Genomic DNA, 16,412 nt, shown 5'->3' on the forward strand with positions numbered 1-16,412 from the left:
CTTTCTTTCTTTCTTTCCTTCTTTCTTGACAAGAATGATTTAGTTAAAGAAATCAACCTATCTTGAACTAGCTATGTAGGGCAGTTGTTCTGGCATTGATCCAGGACAACCAGAAATAATACAGTAGCAGCAGCAGCAGCAGCAGCAGCAGCAGCAGCAGGAGCAGCAGCAGGAGCAGCAGCAGCAGCAGCAGCAGCAGCAGGAGCAGCAGCAGCAGCAGCAGCAGCAGCAGCAGCAGCAGGAGCAGCAGCATTTTACATTTATGTCTTCCCTCCAAAGAATAGAGGAAATAGGAGGCTAGCTGGCTAACAAATAAAATTAAATTGTAAAAACTGAAATATGAAATGTCCTCAGAAAGCTGAAATGGACAACTTTGGGAAAATAGAATGGTAGCAACTTCTCCCCCACACCAGCCTAACTCCACCAACACCCCATCTGCAATTTTCAGATCCTGAGCAATGGAGTTACTGAGTCGATGCAGTACAGAGTTCAGCAAGGAAGGCAGAGACACACCTGGGTCCTGAGAGCTAGATCAGCTGTCGGGATGGGGGCAGAAGAAAAGAGAGGGGAAAAACTGATCAAGGAATCAATAACTTTGCAGACGTTGTTGGGAATTATTAGTGGAAAACGTGTTTCCTTCAGAGATGATTAGAAATTAGAACATGCAGCCACATTGGGAAGACTGCTAAAGAGAACCAGTCTAGCCTCTATCCCTCTCTTTTCTCCTCCTCTTTGCCCTGCTTCATAATACAAAGTAAAGATTAAAGAGCTGAGGAGGAGAACAATTATAGTAATGTTAAAATAATTTTGATAGACTCAGAGCAGCACACAGGAAGAGGTCTAGAGAGCAGCGATGAGACTATGTGTCTTGATCCCTGAGGGTAAGGAAGTTGGAACAATCCATAGGCCTTGCTGGCTAGCAGATAAAATTAAATCAAACTAAAAATTGAAGTAAAAAAATCAAATAAGGTAAACAACACATTAGCAAGGAATTTCTTATAAAGCTAAAAATGGCCAAATTTGGAACATCATGGAGATTACTTCTCTCCCACACCACCCCAACTGATCAACCACAGCACCTGCTTATCTCCAGCTCCTAAGTGATGAAAGTACCATGTTTATGCAGTACAGAGTATTCATCCCAGAGTTTGGGACACACTAGCACTGGCCTTACCCCTCTACCATAACCCAGGCACCCTGCACTGCCTTTTGTATTGTCTTTGTTTTTATTCCAAGTTAATAATTACATTTATTTGTTTTATTTATTTATTTATTTAGTTGACACAGAGGTTTTTCAACATAGTCCAGGAAATCATTATCTTGATCAGACTTGACTCCAATCAACTGCATTCTATCTGCCTCTGTCTCTTTCCTGAGCAATGAGATTAAAATCTTGTATGGCCTCACCTCATTTCTATAACCATGGGAGGTTTGTTTGTTTGTTTGTTTGTTTGTTCATTTTTGGGTTTTGGGGTTTTTTTTGGTCTGTCTGTTTATAATTTCATTTTCAGTTATGTTATTTTATGCTCAGGTAAAATTCAAAATATTCTCTCTCTCTCTCTCTCTCTCTCTCTCTCTCTCTCTCTCTCTCTCTCTCTCCCCCTGGTAGCTTTTGTGTTTGCATGTTTGATTGTTTCTAATTCCCAGTTCTGTCACTTGATTGCAAACTGACCTCTCTAAGGTGGGAGGAGTCATGTGACTTGCTTCCAGGTTGGTTTTGTGTCTCCACATATTAGCCACCAGAACTTAACTAAACCCAATTTAATTGTACAGAATTTTGAGGAGGCAACCAAAACCAGCCTCATAAGATTCTCAGCAGTGTTTTATTTCTGCTTTGGTCTATTTTTTTTAATGTCAGAAAAATCGATCATTTTAATTCTTGTTGTTATTTTTAATTAAGATGCATAATAGAAGATAAGTTTAATTAATCTTCTTTGACATTTTTCTGAATTCCAGGCAGACTTAGTCAGAAAAATAGAATAAAATAAACATGAACGTAAATATAATTAATGTCTGGGAACTTCAAAAACCTTTCTAATTAGCCCTACTGTACTGGCCAATGCTTGTGATCTCAGCACTCAGGAATACACACACTCAAACACCCACACACCCACCCACACACCCACACACACACACACAATAGATATGTAGATTGGAAGATGCAGATTCCTGCACACATGGGATATATGTTCTACTGTACAGATTCCAATGTTTCTAATGCTTCTTTCCCTGATAAATACCACTCATTTGTTGTTTGTGTTGTTTTCAGAAAGTGTGGAGTAGCCCCAGAGTCCACACAACCCCAGGTTAGAAAAATAAATAAGCAAGCTTCTTTTGGACACTAGGTATGGACACACACACACACACACACACACACGAGGAATATGATGAAGAGGACAAAAGAGAAATTGATAAATTAACCTTTTATCACTCTGAATTTCAGGGATGAAGAAAGAAGAGGAGAGAGAGAGAGAGAGAGAGAGAGAGAGAACAAACTTATAGTTTCAATTGCCCACAGGGGGGGAAAAAAGAGAGGAAGAGAGAGAGAGAGAGAGAGAGAGAGAGAGAGAGAGAGAGAGAGCACACAAATAATTGTCCTGCAGGTCCAGAATTAGAAAAAAATAAATGAACATATCAAACAGAAACAACTAGAAGGCGAGAAATAGCAATCACACCAGAAATACAAACTCAAAAAAAAAAAATCCCTCATAATTTCAATGTGCCATCATTATCATCAATGAAAACCTGCTACAGGGACAGAAAGCCACAGGGGACTGCCACCAGTGCCTGAATTTATTGCCCTGCACTTGCTATCCACAGGACCAGTTGATGATCAAAGAAACCAACCTCATCACTATTAGCCTTTTGCCACTAGTGACTTATATAACTGGAGAGCTCAGACCTCTTCCTTTTCAGACAACTCTTGAGATTTAATTAAACTCTTGTAGACAGACCTCTTCAGCCACCAGCCCACTTGAGATGATTGCCAACAGCGTTTGCAGGTTCTCTTTACCACAGAAGAGAGGGACAGACTCTAGACAGAGGCCTGGAGAATGATTTCTGGCATCATGGGAGAAACCACCAGAAACCAAGCATTTATTGATCATGGCTTTACTTTAACCTGACCAGATTGGAATACCAATACCGATGCAGGGAAGGAGAGACTCTTTATATTGACAGGCTCTATTGGCAGGAAGGTGACTGCTTGCTGGCCCACTAATCTGGCCAAGTATATGATATTAGTCAGGGAGATAATAAGAACTCCCACAGCTTTCTTAGGAAGGATTATTGAGGCATTCTGACAATACAGCTTCAAGGATGCTGAATTACCAGAAGTAAAAGTAGTGATGGCTCTAGCCTTTTTTAACCAGGCAACACCAGACATCAAGAAAAATCTTAGAGGGTTGAGAGCTTCGGAGAACAGAGGCAGAGAAACTTAGTCAGAGTGGCAAGAGGCAACAGACATGTGACCTGGCAAAGATTCTATGGCCAAACCAGAAGAGAGTAAGAGACACCTAAAATAGAAAGCTTTGGAGGAGGTAAAAAGTGTCTTAGGAATCAAGAAATCCCCCACTTGGGAAAGAACAAATGTGCTTATTGTAAGGAAGAAAGTCATGGAGTCAGGAAGTGCCCCAGGAAAAGAAGCCTAATCAAACCATGGCTTTAGAAGAAGAAAATAGAGATGAAGTATATGGGACATGTGGTTCAGACCTTCTCTCAGAGTCAAGGTAAGACAAGTGGAGGAGAAGGGAACCCACCAGTTTTCTCATAGATAGTGGAGTTCAACATTCTGTCTTGTTAAAGCCTGAAGGTAAAATCTTTTCAAAAAAAAAAAAAAAAAAAAAAAAAAAAGTCCTCAGTCCTACAGGTAACAGGCATTAAATAATACTCATGGACTTCCAGAAGAACTGTGGTCTTGGGGATGGGCAGAGCGACACATTCATTGGTTGTTGTGTTCGAATCTCCAAACCCCCACTTGGAAAGGCATTTGTTGTCAAAAATGAGGGCACAACTACATTTCCTCCTAGAGTGAGCCAAACTATTAGATTCAGAGGCAAAACTTATTCATGTCCTGACCACAACTCTAGCTGAAGAGTACTGGTGGTTTGAGCCTCTCCTCACCTCAGAGAATGAAATCACTACTTGACAAGATCACTTACCCAATGCTTGGACAGAGATAGGAGGAGTTGCATTAGCTCAACAACAGACCCCAATATGAGTTGAGCTCAAACCAGGGGCATAGCGTGTAGAGGCCTGATATTACCCCATGCTCCTGATTACCAGGGAAGGTAAAACTCCCCATCTCAGGAGGCTATTAAAGTTGATGATCTAAGAACCATGGCAATTGGTCTGGAACACCACCTTCCTGCCAGTCAAGAAGCCCATAACTAAAGATTATAGACTGGTACAAGTCTTAAAAGAGGTAAACAAATGGGTCATGGATATCCACCCAACAGTTCCTAATCCCTACACCCTCTTGGATGTTGTTACTCCTGAGTGCCAATGGTATATATGATGCTGGATTTAAAGGATGCTTTCTTCAACATGTCCTTGGCACCCAAGAGCCAAGACCTCTTTGCCTTGGAATGGCACCATTCAGAGCACAGTAATCAGAGAGCTGACTTGGTCCCATCAGCCCTAAGGATTTAAAAACTTTCCTATTATTTCTGATGAGGCCCTTCATGAAGTACTGAGTACAGAACCCAGCACCCTAACCTGACTATTTTGCAGTATGTAGATAACATCTTGTTGGCAGCAGAGATAAAACAAGAATGTGTAATGAAAATTCAGGACCTCTTAGAGGCCCTAGTGAACTTGGTTTACCCAACCTGTGCTAAGAAGCTCAACTTTGCCAACCACAGGTGACATATCTAGGGTACATATTAAAGAAAGGTCAGACATGGCATCCTTCCAATATTCTCAAGCTCAAGTTACAGTGAGCCTATTGAGCCTCTTTACTGCATGTACTACAAAACCCAACCCTAAATCACCTCTGCAGTCTTGGACATCTATTCAACCCCAGAAATCATGCTTATTTTCCTGTAACAAGGTACAGACTCAAGCCACAAGGACAACACAAAGGCTGAGTAATGACAGCTGTGATCCCCTCTGTTATATGATGGTCCAGTCTTTTCAGGTCACTAATACATCCAGGCTTGAGTTAACTGAGTCATGCTGGCTATGATATGGGACAAGACCACCCAACTTTGAAGATGTAGCCCTGATCAGAAATTTCATTGAAACTGAGAACCTCACTGAGTGCAGATGGTAACAAAATGAGGCTAGGCTGACCTTACAGTCCATAGATATCCAGGGCACCTTTACAGGGGCAGTCACTGAGGCCTAAAACCACCTCTGTATCTGGACCTATAGAATCTAGACAATAATAAATGCCTATTACCATGAACCAATGCTTGGTGAGCATGCATTGCAGGGCTTATGCCAGGACAAGGAATTTTGTTTACTTATCCATGTACCTAGGATCATCTACCACACAGATACCAAGTCCTAGACTTCCTCACCAAGATGGAAAATGCCATGTGGATGGCAGCCATCTTGTCTGCTGACCTCTACAAGATGAAAACAGCCATATGACCTGTATTTCCAGGGTCCTGTTTGTTTCTCCCTTTACTAGCATCTACAGGTCCAGAATTTAATTAAACTCAGTTTGCATGTGCAAAATTTTGAGTAGGCATCTAAAACCAGCTGGAAAACTCATAACATCATCAGCTATATTTTTCTTCTGCCTTGGTTTATTTTTTAATGGCAGACAAATCAGCATTTTAATTTTTATTGTTATTTTTAATTGAAATGCATAATAAAAGATAAATATATTTAATCATCTTCAAACTACTTCTGAAAGTTAGGCAGACTAATTAGTTACTTAGATAGTGAGAAAAATAGATAAATATAAATATAATTAATTATCCTGGAACTCCAATAAATTTTCTGTGTAATCTTAGTTTCATATAACTGTTCTTCTAAGTGAAGCCTGTATATACAGCAAGACAGCTAGGAATACATGGGGAAAATCTCTCTTGAAAAAGTTACTCAAGTAAATAAGAAAATACATAGATAGCTAAATAAATAAATAAATAAATAAATAAATAGAAGGCAATCATCATGGTTCACATTTAATTACAGTGGAGGCAGGGGGATTTCTGTGAGTTAAAGGCCAGCTTAGTCTAGGTCCTGGTTTGCAGCAGATTCTAATTCAAGAAAAAAATGAATAACTAATAATAGCAAAATAAAGAACTATAAACATGAACATAATTGACTTGGAGTTAAACAAACAAACAAGAGATGTAAGTGCTAGGGATCTGGCTTATAGCCAAGAGTGCCTGAAGCTCTGCCTGGAATCCATCCTTTCTCTATGCCTAACTGGATATACTGAAAAGCACTCAGGAACCGAAAAAAAGAAGAGGAACACACACACACACACACACACACACACACACACACACAGAGAGAGAGAGAGAGAGAGAGAGAGAGAGAGAGAGAGAGAGAGAGAGAGAGAGAGAGAGAGAGCAAATAATTGTCTTCAGTACACAGGTTTAAAATTAGAGAAAGAAAACAAATCAAACGCAAAATAAGTATACAAAAAGTAACAGCAATCACAACTTGAGAGATCAGACCTTTTTTGTTCAAAAGCCATCTTAGGAAATCTGAACTAAGGTTGAACTCAAGTTAACTAACTGGCACCTAGCATCAATTTCCAGGTAACTCCTCATCAAGCTAGTGTCTAACACCACTTTCCAGGTTATTCCTCAACAAACCTGCACCTTCAGATTCCAAGTCTGCTGCTGTCACTTCACTTGCTAACAACTACAAAACAGGAGGGAAACAGAAGTTAAGTTTTTGGTTTGGCTCCCAGTACCAGCCAATTATGGTAAAGGCTATAATGGTACCCCCAATCAAATGTGTGCCAGTCAGAATACCCCTTACTTGTTTGCTTGCCTCTAATGATGTCCTGAATTTAAGGCTCAGGACCCCATCTTCCCCTCATGCTGTGTCAGGGTTGGCTGGGAGCTTGTAATAAAGAGACCCTAATGTGATTCCATCAGAATTGGCTCCTTGGTGTTCTTTTAATGTTCACAAATGCTTCCTGACACAACATTTTGGTGCTTTGTCCAGGAACTCCAAGACTTCCAGGACTAACGATCTGGAGGTTTTTAATACCGACATGTAAAGAACACCTGTCTCTCTGCCTATGTGCCTATGCGGTACTGCAATAATTCTGTTCTGAATAATTCTTTAATTCTTTTTTGAAAAAAGGCCTAAAAATATTTTGTGGTCAGACAAGTCTAAGACAGTTGTGCTTTGGGGTCATGACCACTCAGGGCCTGGAAGATGTTCCAGGCCATAATCTATGTCATAATTAGGCTGGGCATGGTCTAGGAGAGCCACAGGTACCCATTGATCCGACATAGCAGAGATGAATTTTTTTTCTTGTGTGTGAGCACCATCTGCTGGTTGATTTTCATTCCTACCTGACAGAGAGGAAGAGACCATTTTTTCTCCTGTTTTATGTTTGTCAAGAATAAATACTTGTGCTTGTACTTCTCATTATGGGGTGACTTTGACTTTGACAGATGTTTAACATGACATAGGCACATTCAACCCCACTTAAATTGTTTCTCAGGCATTATAAAAGTCTTAAAACTAGGGGACAAAAATTCTTTGTCATTATTAGGAAAGATAAACTAACCACATTTTTCAGGACAAAACGGCCCACTTTCAACACTGGCTGCCTTCTCCCCCTGCAAGGGATAGTTTGACCTGAGATTGGTACAAAGAATAGAAAAATTCATTTTTAAACCCAAATTTGGCCACCTGGACCAAATACCTTATGTGGTGCTCTGGCAAGAGCTCCTCGAAGACCCACCCTCTTGACTTAATCTTTTTCTCCCCAGACAACAGGCAGAAGTTTTCTGTCTTGGTTAGTAAAAAGCCAATAAATATGAAGAAACACGGGACCACCTGTCTCCTTTTGCACCATCTCTCTATCCAGTCCTCTAAAGAGGAATGGAGGAAGATGTCTTTCCACTCCCACTTTATTCAATCTCTCAAGTTTAACAGCAGCTGTTGCAGCCAGCTTTGTCACAGACAGCCCCGCCACAGGCAGGGGAGACGAGACCTGCTGCAGGGACACTAAGCTGCCAAGAGCTGCCTCTGGGATAGTCAAGGAAACCAACCTCATCACTATTGGCCCTTTGCCTCTAGTGACCTGTACAACTGGAGAACTTAGAACACCCCCCTTTTTTTTTTCAGATAACCCTTGAGATTTAATTTAACTCTTGGAGACAGGCCTCTTTAGCCACCAGCCCACTTGGAATGATTGCCAACAGAATTTGCAGGTTCTCTTCACCACAGAAGAGAGGGACAGATTCCAGACAGAGGCCTGGAAAATGATTTCTGGAACTATGGGTAAATCCCCCACCCCCAGTAACCAAGCAGCTTTCCATTAACCCACCCAGATTGGGACTTCAATATTGCTGAAGGCAAAGAAAGACTCTTAAGTCATCAGGCTCTATTGGCAGGTTTCAAGGTGGCCAGACGATGGCCCACTAATCTTGACAAATATATGATATTAGTCAGAGAGACAATGATATTACCACAGTTTTCTTAGTGAGAGTCATGAAGACATTTTGACAATACACCCCCCTTGGAACCTGAATCATCAGAAGCAAAAACAGCAGGAGCTCTAGCTTTTATTAGCCAGACAGCAAGAGATATCAAAAGAAAACTACAGAGGGTTGACAGGATAACATAAAAGAGTCTGAGAGACTTAGTGATAATGGCAGAGAAGCTATTTAATAAAAGATAATGTGCAGAGGAGAAGCAGAGGAGGGTAGAGAAGTGAATGGAGAAAAGACAGGTGAAAGAGTGGAAGCAACAGACTTGGAATCTGGAAAAGATCCTTCTGGCAGCCATGGCTGAGCCAGAGTACCATAAGAGATACCTAAAACACATGACTTCCAGAAAAGGAGGTAAGGGGGCCCCTAAGGACAGAGAACAGCCCCACATTGGAAAGAACCAATATGCTTATTGTAAGAAAGAGGGCCACTGGGTCAGGAAATGCACCAAGAAAAAGAAGCCTATTCAAACCATGGCCTTAAAAGATGCCCTGGGTAAACCCCCCCCAAAAGAGGGATATCTACCAGTTTCCTTGTTGATAATAGAGCTTAGCATTCTATCTTGCTAAAGCCTGAAGATAAAGTCTCTTCAATAGTTTATGAATGACCTCCTGATAGCAGCAGATAACAAACATAAATTACTAGATGAGACCCAGGACATCTTGGAGGCCCTAGAAAGCTTGGAATATTGAGACCCCACAAAAATAGTCCTACTCAGCCAACCACAGGTGACCTCCTTGGATCCGGGGGATATGTAATAAGAGAGGGTCAGAGATGGCTCTCTGAGTCCAGAAAGAAATTCCCACATCAGCGTTGCATTGCTAGAAAAGACTAAGCCCTATTCTTCGTGTGGATGAGAGATCTGAAATATTGAAAGGGTTATTGATTTATACTCTGGACCCTGGCACTGGGTAGTGGCCTACCTATCAAAAACAATTAGACCCAGTTGCCAGAGGCTGCCCCCCTGTTGTTATCTCATTATAATCATGACCCTCCTGGCCGAGAAGGCTGGCAATCCGTCACTAGAACAAAGGCTGACCACTACCAATGCTAGAATGACTCATTAGTAGTCTCTCCTGTTAAATCCTTCTAGGATAACTTTTCAGGCTCCAACTACCCTAAGCCCAGTTACACTTCTTCCTGACACAGAACTCAACAGGCCACTGCATGAATGTTTGGCCATTTTGCCCCATATCTATCCATGGTCAGGACTGAGATGACCTGATTCACTAATGGCAACAGCTTCATCCAAAAAGGACACTAGTACACAGCATTGGTATCAGAGACTAGGACTATATACATTTGTCACAGGTTATGTCCAGGAATCTACAGAAAGAGTGGCTTCTAGACCACTGGGGGAAAAAAGACTATCAAAAACAAAACAGAGATTCTCACCCTTCTACAAACAAATATTAAAAGGGCTTCCCTCAAAAAAGCTGGCCATCATCCATTGCCATGCCCCTATGCCTCAATTGATAGTACAAAGTGAGAGATGGGAAATTTGTTCTTTCTGAGAAGCTAAATACTCGCATGCTGAAAAAAATTTCATCGTTCCTCCCACATGAGTTTCCAAAAGATAAAAGACCCGAGCAGGCATGCACATGTCCGGATAAGAGATGTTATTCCAAAATCACTAGCAAGGCCTATCAGCTAACTAACACAGTGGCCAATGGAAAGAACTCTAGAAAAAATGGAAAGAACTCTAGAAAAAGCCCAGGGCCAATTGGAAACTTGACTTCACTGAGATCAAGAAAATTTAGATAAAAATTTCACTGTTGTTTATAGAAAGCTTTTCAGGTTTGACCGAAGATTTCCCCCAAAAGATGAAACTACATCCATAGTGAAAAGGAAGCTCTTAGAAGATACACTGACAAGGTATGGGTTTTTTCAGGTGATAGGGTCAGACAATGGACAAGCTTTTGTGTCCCAGGTAAGTCACAGACTAGCCAGGATTTTGGAGAATGACTGGAAACTTTACTGTACATATGGACTCCAGTGCTAAGAACAGGTAGAAAAATAACTAGGATTCTAAAGGAAACCCTAACTAAATTGACTTAAGAGATTGGCAATGGCTGAATAACTCTCCTTCCCTTTACTCTCTACTGAGTATGAAACTCCTGTAACCAGGTGAAATGAACCCCTTTTGAAATTATGTTTAGGATACCAACACTGCATTGCTCTTAACATACAGGCAGAAACCATAGTGAGTTCAAGGATCACCAGTTGCTGGACAATCGTGAAGGTGTCCAAGAGGCCCATAAACATGTTTATCCTAAACTTTGTTCTCTCTATGAAACAGATCCCCCTCCAGAACCAGTGACCCAGAGACTGTGTTCTAATAAAGAGACACTGCCAGGGATCATTAGAGCCTCATTGAAAAGGTCCCTATGTTATCATCTCTATCACACCCATCACCCTAAAGGTCAACTAGATTGCAGCATGGATCCATCACACACACACCTGGATCTCAGAGATGTTTGTAGTTGAAGATGACTTCAACCAGCAGGAAGAAACTCAGCCTCAGGCCTCCCCACTGTCTCCCACTGATAGGACACCCAAGCACCAGGAATAAGGACTGAATGATGGCCTATATGAGGACTGAATGATGACTACTTTGATCCCCTCTAAAATGTGATGGTTTAGTCCTCTCAGGTCATCAATACAACCAAACCTAAATGAACTGAGTCATACAGGTTGTGTTGTAAAGTAACATTTCCCACCTCCAAGAGTCTGCAGAGTCCATGGCCAAGGAAAGACAAAATAGAAGGGGCTTGGATAAAACAAGGAAGAGTATATACAGCCCTGAAAAAAGTATACTTTTTCTATATTGACTAATCAGACATAATTAGAGAATCAATGGTCAAAACTAAAAAGGACCTTAACAAACATTACAGAGACTAGGAATTATTCACTTGTGGCAATGAGAAGTCCCTCTATAACCTAGACAATGAAGCCTACCAACTCTAAGAAGCCCCAACACTGAGCCTTCTAGTTATCAGAGAAAGAGGAAATAAGAGATCAGCTCTTTTTGGTTCAGACTCCATCTTAGAAAATCTGGCCTAAGGTTGAACATGAGTTAACTAACAAACTGGCAACTAGAAACAATTTTCAGGTTACTCCCCAACATGCTGCCATATTCACTGCCCTATTAAAATTAAAACATGCCCAAATGAAACATAATAAGTAATCACTCTTTCGTTGCTGCTTATGGATTATTGTAAATAATAGAAGACGTGTGCCTTTTCTCCAAAATCTAAATAATCAAGGTGGGGTAAGAATTTCAGGTTGGGATTCAAAATTTCTAGCCCATAAGTGTATTGTTTTTGTTTCATATAAATAGAAAACTCCTCAGAAATAAGCCTGAAACAATACAATGGATAAGTTTGATGGATTGGGGTGGGGCTTATTTGAGAAAAACATTTTCTCTGTATGAAGACCTCACTGCTTTGGAACTTAGTATGTATATCTCTGTTTCCTAGAACCTGAGATTAAAGGCATACATGTTCATGGCCAACTTCTTCTCTTTCTATAACCCCTTGAAGGTTTTGTGTTTGCATGATTGTTTCTAATTCCTTGTTCTGTTCTTTGATTGACTTCACGAAAATGGTAGCTGCCGTGTGGATGGCAGCCATCATGGCTTCTGACTTCACCAAGGTCACATGGAAGCAACCACATGATCTGCATTTCCAGGTCATTTATTTTTCCTCTGATTACTAGCCTCTAAAGGTCCAGAACTTAATTAAACCCAGTTTGCATGTGCAGAATTGTGAGTAGGCACCTAAAACCAGCCAAAAGACTCATAACATTATTAGCTATATTTTTCTTCTGCTTTTAATGATTTTTAATGCCAGATGAATCAATCATATTAATGTTTATTGTTATTTTAATTAAAATAAATAATAAAGAATAAATATTATTAAACATTCTCAAACACCTTCTGTATATCAGGCAGACGTAAGTCAGTTTTTGTTTTCTTTGACATGGACTGCCTCTGTAGCCCTGATAGATAAAGTAACAGGCAAAGAGACAGACAGTCAGCCAGCCAGACAGACAGACAATAAAAGAGAGATTAAATTAATAGATTTAAAAATATAAACATAAATATAATTAATTATTTTGGAACTTCAATATGTCAGACAGACTTTGAACTCAGAAATGACCCTCCATATTGGATATAATTTCTACTGTATTGATTTCAGTGTTCTTATTGCTCCTTCACACTCTGACACACAAACACACACTTGTTTGTTTGGTTGGATTGTTGCTTGGCTGTTGTTGTTATTTCAAAAAGTGTGTTTCAGTGCCTACACAAGCCCAGACACAAGAAATAAATAAGACTTCTGAAGCACAGACCTGGGGTGGGCACTAAGTAGGCCACACACACACACACACACACACACATAGGGGAGGGGGCATGAAACAATTTTACCAGCCTCTCTTGCATGTCTATTTCATCAGACTGTGGAGGAAAGATTGAGTAAAGCTGCAGAAGCTTGGAGAGTCAGGAACCAAAACAATTTACTAAACCAGTATCTATTTTACTGATGATATTGATAATGCTAGGGATTCTGACTGCATCATTGCCTGATAAATGTAATGGAAGTGACACTGGATCAAGGGTACACAAGAAATTTACAATCTCAATATGTTTTTTGTGTGATTCCTCACAGTGTTTTTGTTGGTGGTGGTAATAATTTCTTTGTTTACTTCTTTGTATCTCCAGGATTTATGTTTTCTTTCATCTGTTTACCTCATAGATAATCAAGTATATTTAAGTTAAAATGTGCATATAGAAGAAAAGCACTACACACACACATACACAAACATACACGCAAACATGTCACAGATATGTACATTGAAAAATTACACTCACACATATTGGATATATGTTCTACTTTGCAGATTCCACTGTTTCTAATGCACTTTTCAATGCTACATACAAACTCACTTATTTTGTGTAGTTCTCAGTAAAATTGGGGTGACCCAGACATAAGGAATAAATATATAAAGATGTCAAAGCACTTCATAGGGCATGGAGATGGACACACAATCACTCACAGAAATAAATACACACAAGTGCACACAAGGGTCAGAGAGGGACATCTAGAAGTAAAAGAGAAACTTATGAGTTAACATTCCATCTTTCTGAACTTCAAGGCTGGAGAGAAAGACAGGGAGGAAGAGACTAAATGAAAGAACATTATACAACTCCTGTAACAGAGTAAAATTAGTTCTGTGAGAAAATTTATAGCTCCAATTGCATACTGAAAGAATGAAAGAAAGAACAAACAACAGAAAGGCAGAAAGAAAACAATTCTCTTCAGTACACAGGTCAAGAATTAGAAAAATTAAACACATCAAATGCAACTAAACTAGAGAGCAAGTAATAACAATGACAGCTGAAATGCAAAACACACACACAAAACTCTAATAAAAACAACAGGACTAGAGAAAACATGTCTCTATAAAATAAAAGCCAAAATCTTTTTTTTTTTATTTCTTTTATTGTGTCTTGATATAGGGATATTCTTTGTAACCCTGGCAACCCTGGCACTTGCTCTGTAGACTTAGGTAGCCTAAAATTAACAGATGTGACTGCCTTTGGCACCACCACAGCCATATAAAATTTAGAATCTACTTTATCTATCTATTTATCTATTTATCTATTTATCTATCTATCTATCTATTTATCTATTCATTTGTTTATTATTTATTTTTCAAAGTATCTGTGTGATCTATCTACATATATGCCTGCATGCCAGAAGAGGAAATCATCACCATGTAGGACCAACAAAGCTGCTCATGGTACTTGAACTGAAGCACTCTGAAAGAGCAGGAGACAGAGCTCTTAATTGCTGAGCCATCTCTCCACTCCAAAAACTAGCATCTTCACTGGCCAACTAAAGTTAAAAACAACACAAATGAAACATAAGTAATGACTCAAAGTTACTGATAAAAAGTAAATTTTAATAACATAGAAGATAAATATTTGCCAGGCCTTTTTCTACCACATAACTGTTTTGTTTCAAACAGGAGACTCTTCAGAATAAGTCTGAATTAGTACAATAAATAATTTTGAGGGGGTGGGGCAGGGCATATTTGAGACAAAGTTTTTCTCTGTGTGTAGAACTGAATGACCTGGAGCTCATGGTGTCTTTCTCTGACTCCCAGGGACTAAGATTAAAGGTATGTGTGTCCATGACCAACTTCCTTTTCTTCCTATAACTACTGGAAAGTTTTGAATTTGCATGTCTGTTTTCAGTGACTTGTTCTGTCAGTTGATTTTACATCAACCTCACCAAGATTGAAGCTGCAATATGATGGCACCCAACTTGACTTCTTACCTTACCAAGATGGAAGCAGCCATGTAACCTACTTCCTGGTCATTTTTATTTCTCCACTTACTTGCCTCTGGAAGACCAGAATTGTGAGGGTGTACCCAAAACCATCCAGAACATTCATAACATCCTCAGCCATGTTTTCTTCTGCTTTGGTCTATTTTTTTATGCCAGATGAATTGGTCATTTTTACCTGTATTATTATATTTAGTCAAAATGCATACTAAAAATATAATTAAGCATCTTCAAATTCCTTTTGAATGCCAGGCAGACTCTAGCTAGTAAATTAGGTAGTTAGTCATAAAATTAGATTAAAAATAAACATAATCAATTTTGCTGGAGCTCCAAAAATTATTGAGGTAGTCATGGTTTCAGATATCTTTTGTTCCAGACTAAACCAGTCTACACAGTTACCTCTGAGATACCAGGAATACATGGAGAGACTCTATCTTGAAAAAATTAAATATGTAAGTACATTAATAGATAGATAGATAGATAGATAGATAGATAGATAGATAGATAGATTATAGATAGATAGAAAGTTAGATAGATGGCAATCATCTTAGTTCACTCATTTAAATGCTGTAGAGTCAGGAGGTTTCTGTGAGTTGGAGGCCACTGCTGTCTAGGTACTGGTTCCCAGCACCATTCACAGAGATCCTGACTCAAAAATAATAATAAGTGAATAGATAAATAAGTAATAACAGTAAAATAAAAACTATAAACATAAATATAATTTACTTTGAATCAAAGAAACAAAGAAAGAAAGGATGGATGGCAATCCTTAAGATCTGGCATATGACCTAGGATCCCTGAAGCTCTGCCTCCATCTTTTAAATGCACTTAAACTAGGTATGTGGGACTATGCCTGTAATCTTGGAAATAAGGAGCTGAAAAGAGGAGGAACACACACACACATACACACACACGAAGAAGTGGAAAAAGAGATACTTATAGGTGAGCATTTCCATCATTCTGTACTTCAGGGCTGGAGAGAGAGAGAGAGAGAGAGAGAGAGAGAGAGAGAGAGAGAGAGAGAGAAAGAGAGAGACTGATACTCAGAAGTAAATTAAAATAAAAACACAACATCACACAACCCCTGTCACAGAGTAAAATCAGTCCTATAAGGACATTTATAGCGCAAAATGCCTACTTTTACAATGAAAGAAAGAAAAAAGGAAGGAAGGAAGGAAGGAAGGAAGGAAGGAAGGAAGGAAGGACACACAATTGTCTTCAGCACATGGGTCAAGAATATAAAAAAAAAACTCAACAAATCAAACAGCAACCAACTAGATGACAAGTAAGAGCAATAACAGCTGAAATACAAAACACAAAAAATTTTAAAAAAAAAAAAAAAAAAAAAATCCCACAAAGCCTTCATCAACAAAGTTCTACAGAAAATAGGACCAGAAGTAAAATGTCTCTGTAAAGTAAAATT

This window comes from Arvicanthis niloticus, chromosome 4, assembly GCF_011762505.2.
Source record: "Arvicanthis niloticus isolate mArvNil1 chromosome 4, mArvNil1.pat.X, whole genome shotgun sequence".
Lineage (NCBI taxonomy): Eukaryota > Metazoa > Chordata > Mammalia > Rodentia > Muridae > Arvicanthis > Arvicanthis niloticus.